The following is a 12181-nucleotide window of genomic DNA, read 5'->3' as shown; positions in this document are numbered from 1 at the left end:
GTGAAAACACCAAAATAAATCCACTAAGAGTGGGATTAATTTGAAGAATGATTTGTGAGAATTATTTATTTTATTTTCTCACACTCTCAAGCAAACCTTTTTCTTCCCCATTTTCCTTTCGCTCAAAAGAAACGTGAAATATTATTTTTGTGTCTGTTTTGTTTTAGTCATAACTTCTATGGATAATTTATCGACATTTCTTGTCAAGTTTTGTTTTTCGTCACTTGGGTCTACTAAGCGAAAAATATGTACATAGTCATTAGAGCATAATTTATCATTAATATCAATGGAGACTATTGCCTTTTCATGTTCATAATCACATTTTTTTGTTTGTTCATTCGTTGGACTTTGCTTTTATATTGCGTATCTAATGTAATTCGAAAAATATGAAAAGTCAATTTTGAATGTGTGAAAATGTTATGAAAAGCAAGTCAATCATGATGGATTTGATTCTAATCCTCTGATAGCAACCCATACCATACCAACCAGCCCTAAGGCATTAAATGACATTTGACAACATTAATACTTTTTTTTTCAACTAATGGCCTAACAACAATTTGACCACGTAATCTTTTAGCAATAATAGAGAATTATACAAAAATCATGGATTTTTTATGTTAATTTTTTTTAACGATAAAAATCTAACGTCGATAATGGTAAACAATTACATTTTAATAAAATCTCAGTAAGTATTTGCTAAATTTTTGGGGCTTTTTTGTAGCGGGTACCTTAAGGACCCACAAATGATTTCAATGTCACAGTATTTTATTCTCAAATGAATATTGCTTATATTTTCCTTCATATTTTTAACTACTTATACATAGGATATGCACAAATATGAGTTGCATGCACATTTTTGTGAACTAAAAAAAAAAAACAATGACCAAATGTCAAAGATTATGCAACCTAAATTTTACGCAATTTACACAATACTAAGGACAAATTTCTTTAAACTAAAGAAATTTTAATTAAAAGAAAGTTTATAATATTAGTTTTGAGAATAGTTTAAATTAGGACAAGAATCTTTGAATTGTACGTCCCTCTGTTTGCGTCGTATGTCTTTGAAGTTGGGAAATTTTTTCATAAAGTAAAAACAAAAATTGATATAAAGAAATTATGTTTAAATTAACTGAGATTCTGGATTTTTGGATTAATGATGAAAAAGCTTCAAATATAGGCTAATACTTATTTTGAGGATTTTGTATCTTTGGTTTTTTTGAAATTAAGAAAATATTTCTTACTTTGAAATATCTGCTATATTTTGGATTTTTTTAAACTAACAATTTGTTTTACATGAATACCTTTGTTAATATTACGGAAAAAAGACCGAAAATTCGATAAATGAGATCTGTGTCAAAATTGAAAATTTATAGAGCCTCGATTTAAAGCTAAATAGCTCCCTCAGAAATTTCTTTATCAAGATGTTATCCTTTATGATTTACCATCGAAAACCGCAACAATAGTGATGATTTTGACAGTTCGATCATCTAGAGGAGAACGAAAATTCCACGATTGACTTGCATACAAAAAGTCTGGGGTCCAATCCCAGTTTTAACCGAACACGAAAATGTGTTTAAGCGATGGATATACCCCTCTCGGCAATGTTGGTGACTCTACTGAGTGCATTAACGCTTCTCTACACTGAAAAAATTTACTTGGATCCAAAGATTTTGACCTCGTTTAAGTATTTTGGTATTGATTCCGAGCCAAAGATGCGGCTTATTTAAATTAAATACATTTTCTAGAGACCTATTTAAACCTAAACCTAAACTTAAAATTACAATAAAATTAAAATTAGTATACAGATTTAATTTATTCTCTTTTTGCGATATGTTGATAAATCTTTTTACGTTCAAACAAATGCCCGTTTAAAAAACCAAATTGTAAGAGGCCGAGCCACCATGGTGCAATGGTTAGCATGCGCGCCTTGCATACACAAGGTCGTGGGTTCGATTCCTGCTTCGACCAAACACCAAAAGTTTTTCAGCGGTGGATTATCCTACCTCAGTAATGCTGGTGACATTTCTGAGGGTTATAAAGCTTCTCTAAGTGGTTTCACTGCAATGTGGAACGCCGTTCGGACTCGGCTATAAAAAGGAGATCCCTTGTCATTGAGCTTAACATAGAATCGGGCAGCACTCAGTGATAAGAGAGAAGTTCACCAATGTGGTATCACAATGGAGTGAATAGTCTAAGTGAACCTGATACATCGGGCTGCCACCTTACCTAACCTAACCTAAGAGGCCGAAACTTATGTGCCCTCCACTATGTATTGCGTAGAAAGTTCTACTAAATACTGCAACAATCGAATTAATTGAGCGGTATTAACACTACCCCATGTCAAGGTGTCTTAAAACTTCTTAACATTGTTTTCTAAATTGCAGTTAGCCCATATGGAGTCTATGTTAGCTAAAATACCATAATTGGAACGCAAAATTTCAACAGGAACGGATGAAATTTGTTCCTACATGAAACTCCGGAAGTCAAAATTTGGGATCGGTTTATATGGGTGTTATATATAAAATTGAACCGACATGGACCAATTTGTGCATTATTAGAAGAAGTGATATATGTTACTGACATCATGAAATATACACCTCCATAATGCTTCGGAAATCAAATCTGGGGATCGGTTAATATGGGGGCTATGCATAATTATGGACCGATATGAAGCAATTTTTGCATTTTTGTTGTTAGAGGATTACATGGCGTACTGAATTTCAACCGAATCGGATGATATTTGCTCTTCCATGAGTATTCGGAAGTCAAATCTGTGAGGTCGCTTTATATGGGGGCTTTACCTGCATGTGTCCTATATGACCATTTGCAATAGCATCCGATCTACATCCGTAACAACTACACGCTCACAAAAAATCGCTTCTGTAACATATACTCCCAAACATATTTTGCTTCAAGCATATACATTTTTGGGTATTGCCCAAACATTTATATGTTTGATCTCTTCCAATATATAATATGTTTGAAAACATATTAGTCTAAACAATATATGTTTGGGTAGTCTAAGTTTCAAACATTTTGTATTTTTGCATCCAAATTCAATAATGTTGTCTTCCAAAAAACAATATGTTATTATGTGAACATATCATATGTTTGGAAGCATTTTGCACCCAAAAATATTATATGCTTAAAAAAATTCTCCCAAACAATATTGTGCTCAAAATTTTAGTTATTTATTTATATATTTACAATCATAACGAATTATGAAAATAAACAGGTAATATAGGTGCTAACAACATAGATTTCGACCTGAATGCTCAACATTTTGTTTCTGCCCAATTGCATATTCCCCCACATCTTTCTCACTTCCACGAGATTTTTTAGTTCTTAGCACCTTTTTCTGTAATACAAACATTGTAGAAGAAATTATTCAATTGTATGATTTTTTATACCCTCCACCATAGGATGGGGGTATATTAACTTTGTCATTCCGTTTGTAACACATCGAAATATTGCTCTAAGACCCCATAAAGTATATATATTCTGGGTCGTGGTGAAATTCTGAGTCGATCTAAGCATGTCCGTCCGTCTGTCCGTCTGTCCGTCTGTCCGGCTGTCCGTCCGTCTGTGGAAATCACGCTAACTTCCGAACGAAACTAGCTATCGACTTGAAACTTGGCACAAGTAGTTGTTATTGATGTAGGTCGGATGGTATTGCAAATGGGCCATATCGGTCCACTTTTACGTATAGCCCCCATAAAACGGACCCCCAAATTTGGATTGCAGACCCTCTAAGAGAAGCAAATTTCATCCGATCCGGCTGAAATTTGGTAAATAGTGTTAGTATATGGTCTTTAACAATCTTGCAAAAATTGGTCCACATCGGTCCATAATTATATATAACCCCCATATAAACCGATCCCCCGATTTGGCTTTCGGAGCCTCTAAGAGAAGCAAATTTCATCCGATCCGGCTGAAATTTGGTACATGGTGTTAGCATATGGTCTCTAAGAACCATGCAAAAATTGGTCTACATCGGTCCATAATTATATATAGCCCCCATATAAACCGATCCCCCGATTTGGCTTTCGGAGCCTCTAAGAGAAGCAAATTTCATCCGATCCGGCTGAAATTTGGTACATTGTGTTAGTATATGGTCTCTAAGAACCATGCAAAAATTGGTCCACATCGGTCCATAATTATATATAGCCCACATATAAACCGATCCCCAGATTTGACCTCCGGAGCCTCTTGGAGGGGCAAAATTCATCCGATCCGTTTGAAATAGGGTACCTGATGTTAGTATACGGTCTCTAACAAGTATGAAAAAATTGGTCCATATCGGTCCATAAATATATATAGCTCCCATATAAACCGATCCCCAGATTTGAACTCTGGAGCCTCTTGGATGAGCAAAATTCATCCGATCCAATTGAAATTTAGTACGTGGTGTTAGTATATGGTCTCTAACAACCATGCAAAAATTGGTCCATATCGGTCCATAATTATATATAGCTCCCATATAAACCGATCGCCAGATTTAACCTCCGGAGCCTCTTGGAGGAGCAAAAGTCATCCGATGCGGTTGAAATTTGGTACATTTCGTTAGTATATGGCCTCTAACAGCCATGTAAAAATTGTCAAATTTTATTACTATAGAAAGTTTTGTCAAAATTTCATTTCTATAGAAAGTTTTGTAAAAAGTTTATTTCTATAGCAATGTTTGTCAACATTTTATTTCTATAGAAAATTTTGTAAAAAATTTATTTCTGTAGAAAATTTTGTCAACATTTTATTTCTATAGAACATTTTGTCAACATTTTATTTCTATAGAAAATTTTGTCAACATTTTATTTCTATAGAACATTTTGTCAACATTTTATTTCTATAGAAAATTTTGTTAACATTTTATTTCTATAGAAAATTTTGTCAAAATTTTATTGCTATAGAAAATTTTGTCAACATTTTACTTCCATAGAAAATTTTGTCAACATTTTATTTCTATAGAAAATTTTGTCAAGTTTTTATTTCTATAGAAAATTTTGTCAAAATTTTATTTCTATATAAAATTTTGTCAAACTGAATTATATACGTATTTAATCGGCCTTTTTTTTGTTTAATATATACCCCTTATGGACTAACTTACAATTTAGAAGACAGTGTTAAAAAGTTTTACGATACCTTGCCATCGGCAAGTGTTATCGCAACCCAAGTAATTCGATTGTGGATGACAGCCTTTAGTAGAAGTTCCTACGCAATCCATGGTGGAGGGTACATAAGATTCGGCCTGGCCGAACTTACGGCCGTATATACTTGTTTTTATTTTAATTTTACCTTTTGCCGGACGGGGATTCGAACAGCGGACCACACAGTTTGTAAGGATCAAAGAAGTAGCTGATCAATTGCCCAAGGAAAAATAAAATGTTAATTTTGTAATAACAAGCAACAACCACCAACTTAATTCAATATCGCTCCCTGTAAAATAGCGCTCCCTGTTAAATAGGCTATTTCTAAATTAATATATGTTTGCATCCAAACATTTTATATTTACAAACATTTTATGTCCCAAACATAATATGTTCTAACATATTAACATATATGTCCCAAACATGTTATGCTAGTTTATGAACATTATATGCTTGCACTCAAAAATATTGTGTTTAAAAATTTGTGTTCCAAACATATAATGTTTATAGCCAAACATATGAAAAACAGCCTTTTTCATCCGTGTACTTGTGCCAAGTTTCAAGTCGATAGCATATTTTATTTGATAGATAGGAAGAAGAGAAAATATATTATTTATGGAGTTTCAGAGCAATATTTGGATGTGATACAAACGGAATGACAAAGTTAGTATACCTACATCCTATGGTGGAAGGTGTAAAAAGCGAACCTACAAGAGCACCAAAGCCAATTTAATTCTAAATTACTTCCTAGAAATTATTATGTTTTAGTTAAAATTTATCCAATATGAGAACGTTTTATTGGCTTTAATATTATTTGTACGTTAGTTAAATGAAATCAAAAAGCTGAAAAAATACACACAAATGAAACATAGAGATTTACTATGATGTTATTTCTCACAAAATAGTTCGCGAAAATGAACATATGCCTACTCACACTGAAAAATATTGTTGTGAGGCCAAAAAAATACCAATGAGAATTTTGCCTAGAATAGAAGACGCATTTATCGGATATAATTTTTTTCTTTATACAAAAGTCGATAAACTTTTCGATGAAGTCGTTTTGTCTTTATTGTTAAGTGATTCGACTTAAAATTGGGTATCCTAACATGAAAGAAAATTCCGTTTTTCTAAGGTCAATTTGGCATTAATAATTCTGAAAAATTCTTCAAAAATTAATGAAATCATCTTTAAGCTTGTCGACTATTTGCATCATGGCTATAAAGCTAAGAAAGCGTTCAAAAATAGGAGATGGTTTTATACACTTTATAATGCCCAAGCTTTTTTTTTTGCAAAAAAATTGGGTCATTAGAGGGTTAATTGTATCCTTACTTCAATTCTTCGTTTCTATGGCTCGTATACTGAAATCATTAGCTTTTTTCAAGGCAAGAAGAAATTATTTTCGTGATCCACGTTGGTTAATCACGCACACTCACAGCTTTGTCATCAGCGTGTCTTACGACTCACGTGACACGATATTACCGTGTCACACTCAAAAAAAAGTGAACTCTCTATTTCACTAAAGCCAATTTAACTTTATTTTAGTTCTTGGAATTATTATGTTTGGAGAAAGTTTCTTTTACTCTAATAATTTTTTGAGTACGTTAGTTAAATTAACTAAAACCGAGGAAAAAAATATACTCAAATGAAGCATAAAGATTAACTAAATTCGTGTCTTCCACAAAATAGTTCAGAATTTCTTTATATTGGTAAATTTTACTAAAAATGCGTCCATCATGAACTTCGTATGTCACTAACGACATTCTTGCAATTTTGAACTCCAAGTTTTTCCTTGAAACTACAAAATTTTCTTTAACAAGTGAAAAAACTTAGTTATGTGTAATAAATTTTCTTGAATTTGTCGAAAAATATTTACTTATTTTTATGACATCGGCGTGATGCCAACGTGTGTAATACTGTTTAGTTAAAATTTTCTATAGATATTAAAAATTTTCTAAAATTAACCGAAAGTTTTCTCCTTGGTGGGTTCACTGTTTTTTCAGTGCACGTGCACACCTCTTATGTAAAACACGTCTTTAAAATAAAGTGGTGGAAAATATCACATATATTTTAAAGATTTCTTACTTTGTAATCAAGATACAAAAGGCAACAAATTTAAAGGCAGGTTGATTAAGTTTGAAGAACTTTTCATAATTATTAAAGCCAAGTTGACCGTAGTGGAACACAATTCTCCTTCATGTAAAAATGCCAATTTGTAACTGGAATGACCTAACAGTAAGGTCTTCGTTGGAAAGTTTATTGACTTTTCGGTAAGGAAAAAAACGTTCTATCGGATAACTGTGTAGCAAAAATCGCATTCGTACACGGACGAAAAAGACTGTTTTTCATATGTTTGGGTATAAACATTATATGTTTGGAACTCAAATTTTTAAACACAATATTTTTGAGTGCAAACATATAATGTTCATAAACTAGCATAATATGTTTGGGACATATATGTTAATATGTTAGAACATATTATGTTTGGGACATAAAATGTTTGTAAAAATAATATGCTTGGATGCAAACATATATTAATTTAGAAATAGCCCATAAACATATATGTGTTTACAAAGAGAGACAAAGTGTATGCTGGAAGTAAACTAATGAAAGTAACCAATTGGCGTATTACAAATATAAATATATATACACAAAGAAAATTTCATTAAATATAGGAAAAATACTATGTGTGAATATAAACAAGTATAAATGTACATATTATGAGTAAACATATATATGTTGTGATATAAGACTTCGCCAAAAATTGTATATGCTTAAGTAAAATATTAAAATGAGTATTCGGAGAGAAAATTCATTCGGAACCAAGATAAAATATATTTGAAAACAAGTAAGGAAAGTCTAAAGTCGGGCGGGGCCGACTATATTATACCCTGCACCACTTTGTAGATATAAATTTTCGATACCATATCACATCCGTCAAATGTGTTGGGGGCTATACATAAAGGTTTGTCCCAAATACATACATTTAAATATCACTCGATCTGGACTGAATTAGATAGACTTCTACAAAATCTATAGACTCAAAATTTAAGTCGGCTAATGCACTAGGGTGGAACACAATGTTAGTAAAAAACAAGTATATACGGCCGTAAGTTCGGCCAGGCCGAATCTTATGTACCCTCCACCATGGATTGCGTAGGAACTTCTACTAAAGGCTGTCATCCACAATCGAATTACTTGGGTTGCGATAACACTTGCCGATGGCAAGGTATCATAAAACTTTTTAACACTGTCTTCTAAATTGTAAGTTAGCCCATACGGGGTATATATTAAACAAAAAAAGGCCGATTAAATACGTATATAATCTAGTTTGACAAAATTTTCTATAGAAATAAAATTTTGACAAAATTTTCTATAGAAATGAAACCTTGACAAAATTTTCTATAGAAATAAAATTTTGACAAAATTTTCTATAGAAATAAAAATTTGACAAAATTTTCTATAGAAATAAAAACTTGACAAAATTTTCCATAGAAATAAAATGTTGACAAAATTTTCTATGGAAGTAAACTGTTGACAAAATTTTCTATAGCAATACAATTTTGACAAAAATTTCTATAGAAATAAAATGTTGACAAAATATTGTATAGAAATAAAATTTTGACAAAATTTTGTATAGAAATAAAATGTTGACAAAATTTTCTACAGAAATAAATATTTTACAAAATTTTCTATAGAAATAAAATTTTGACAAACATTTCTATAGAAATAAACTTTTGACAAAACTTTCTATAGAAATGAAATTTTAACAAAGCTTTCTATAGTAATAAAATTTGACAAAATTTTCTATGGAAATAAAGTTTAGGTAGATTACAAAATTTTCTAAAGAAATAAAATTTTGACAAAATTTTCTATGGAAATAAAATTTTGACAAACATTTGTATAGAAATAAACTTTTGACAAAACTTTCTATAGAAATGAAATTTTGACAAAACTTTCTATAGTAATAAAATTTGACAAAATTTTCTATGGAAATAAAGTTTTGGTAGATTATTTTTGGCGATATGGACCAATTTTTGTGTAATAAGTCATCGGCTATATATAACTAAAGACCGATATGGACCAATTTTTACATGGCTGTTAGAGGCCATATATTGACAAAATGTACCAAATTTCAACCGTATCGGATGACTTTTGCTCCTCCAAGAGGTTCCGGACGTCAAATCTGGGGACGGTTTATATGGGAACTATATATAATTATGGACCGATATGGACCAATTTTTGCATGGTTGTTAGAGACCATATACTAACACCATGTACCAAATTTCAACTGGATAGGATGAATTTTGCTCTTCCAAGAGGCTCCGGAGTTCAAATCTGGGGATCGGTTTATATGGGGGCTATATATAATTATGGACCGATATGGACCAATTTTTGCGTGGTTATGAGAGGCCGTAAACTAACATCAGGTACCAAATTTGAACCGGATCGGATGAATTTTGCCCCACCAAGAGGCTCCGGAGGTCAAATCTGGGGATCGGTTTATATGGGGGCTATATATAATTATGGACCGATATGGACCAATTTTTGCATGGTTGTTAAAAACCGTATACTAAGACCACGTACTAAATTTCAACCGGATCGGATGAATTTTGCTCCTCCAAGAGGCTCCGGTGGTCAAATCTGGGGATCGGTTTATATGGGAGCTATATATAATTATGGACCGATATGGACCAATTTTTGCATGGTTGTTAGAGACCATATACTAACATCAGGTACCAAATATCAATCGGATCGGATGAATTTTGCCCCTCCAAGAGGCTCCGGAGGTCAAATCTGGGGATCGGTTTATATGGGGGCTATATATAATTATGGACCGATATGGACCAATTTTTGCATGGTTGTTAGAGACCGTATACTAAGACCACGTACCAAATTTCAACCGGATCGGATGAATTTTGCTGCTCCGGGAGGCTCCCCAAGCCAAATTTGGGGATCGGTTTATATGGGGGCTATACGTAAACGTGGTCCGATATGACCCATTTTAAATACCATCCGACCTACATCAATAACAACTACTTGTGCCAAGTTTCAAGTCGATAGCTTGTTTCGTTCGGAAGTTAGCGTGATTTCCACAGACGGACGGACGGACAGACGGACGGACGGACGGACATGCTTAGATCGACTCAGAATTTCACCACGACCCAGAATATATATACTTTATGGGGTCTTAGAGCAATATTTCGATATGTTACAAACGGAATGACAAAGTTAATATACCCCCATCCTATGGTGGAGGGTATAATAAATATGGGAAACATTTAAATCTGAAGCAATTTTAAGGAAACTTTGCAAAAGTTTATTTATGATTAATCGCTCGATATATATGTATTAGAAGTTTAGGAAAATTAGAGTCATTTTTACAACTTTTCGACTAAGCAGTGTCGATTTTACAAGGAAATTGTTGGTATTTTGACCATTTTTGTCGAAATCAGAAAAACATATATATGGGAGCTATATCTAAATCTGAACCGATTTCAACCAAATTTGGCACGCGTAGTTACAATGCTAATTCTACTCCCTGTGCAAAATGTCAACTAAATTGGAGTTAAAAATTGGCCTGTGTGGGCAAATGAGTGTAAATCGGCCGAAAGCTATATATGGGAGCTATATCTAAATCTGAACCGATTTGGCTGATATTTTGCAAGTTTTTCGAGACCCATAAAATATTCGGATGTACGGAATTTGAGGAAGATCGGTTGATATACACGCCAATTATGACCAGATCGGTGAAAAATATATATGGCAGCTATATCTAAATCTGAACCGATTTTTTCCAAAATCAATAGGGATCGTCTTTGAGCCGAAACAGGATTCTATACCAAATTTTAGGACAATCGGACTAAAACTGCGAGCTGTACTTTGCACACAAAAATACATCAACAGACAGACAGACGGACAGACAGACAGACAGACAGACAGACATACAGACAGACAGACAGACAGACAGACAGACGGACATCGCTAAATCGACTCAGAATTTAATTCTAAGCCGATCCGTATACTAAAAGGTTGGTCTATGATTACTCCTTCTTGGCGTTACATACAAATGCACAAACTTATTAGGACGAGTAAGTCAAAATATTCAAACAAAGGTAATTAAAGGGATCTTCATAAAAACTAACGAAAGGGCACTATATACTGAACAAAAAGCATGTCCGGTTCCAAAGATTGTGCCTCCACTTTAACAAGTTTGATATTGATTTCGAACCAAAGAAGCGGAGAATACAAGTAAGGATGCTTTTAAGACACAATTCTCTTTTAAATGGGGTTTTGTGTACTTGACTCTACGAAGCACATTTCAATTTTTCGCTTTTTCAGCTTTTTTTCATATGCTATAAAATGTCCGTTAAAAACAAGACTTCCAGTAGAAATTATGCTATGTTTCAAGTAAAAAATGTCTTTAAAATAAATTATTGAAAAACATATCCTATTTTTGAATGATTTTTGCCTTGTAGTCAAGATGCAAAAATGCAACAAATTTAAAGACAGTTTCATTAATTTTAAAGAAATTTTTGGAAATATTAAAGTCAAGTTGACCTTAGTCCAAAATTGGTTCTTTCATGTTATGATACCCATTTTTAAGCCAAATCACTTAATTATAACAACAACACGACTTCATTGAAAGTATCGACCTTTGAAAATCTATAAAAACAAAGATTAGTTCCTCTTTATTAATGAGTAGTCCAAGAGGAGTTGACGGATTTTTTCGAAAATAAAAGCTGGCATTGAGTTCGAGTTTTGCCGCTAAAATTATTTCTCAAAACCAGAATAACATTACAACTTTTTCCGGTAAATTGTATTATAACATGGTGGGGAAAGATCCAAAGCAACAATTGAATAAGTTTATTTTCCTTAAAAGAAATTATTAAAGAAAAGTAAAAGGGTAAACATGGTCATTTTAACGTGATAATGCCAATTTATACCGGCCTTAAGAATTAAATTAAGTACAAAATTATTCGTTAATAAAAATTCATATTTATTTGTATTTCTAAATTAATGGTGTTACATGCTAGCAA

This window comes from Haematobia irritans, chromosome 2, assembly GCF_050003625.1.
Source record: "Haematobia irritans isolate KBUSLIRL chromosome 2, ASM5000362v1, whole genome shotgun sequence".
NCBI classification, from domain to species: domain Eukaryota; kingdom Metazoa; phylum Arthropoda; class Insecta; order Diptera; family Muscidae; genus Haematobia; species Haematobia irritans.
Note: the sequence above shows the minus strand (reverse complement) of the source record.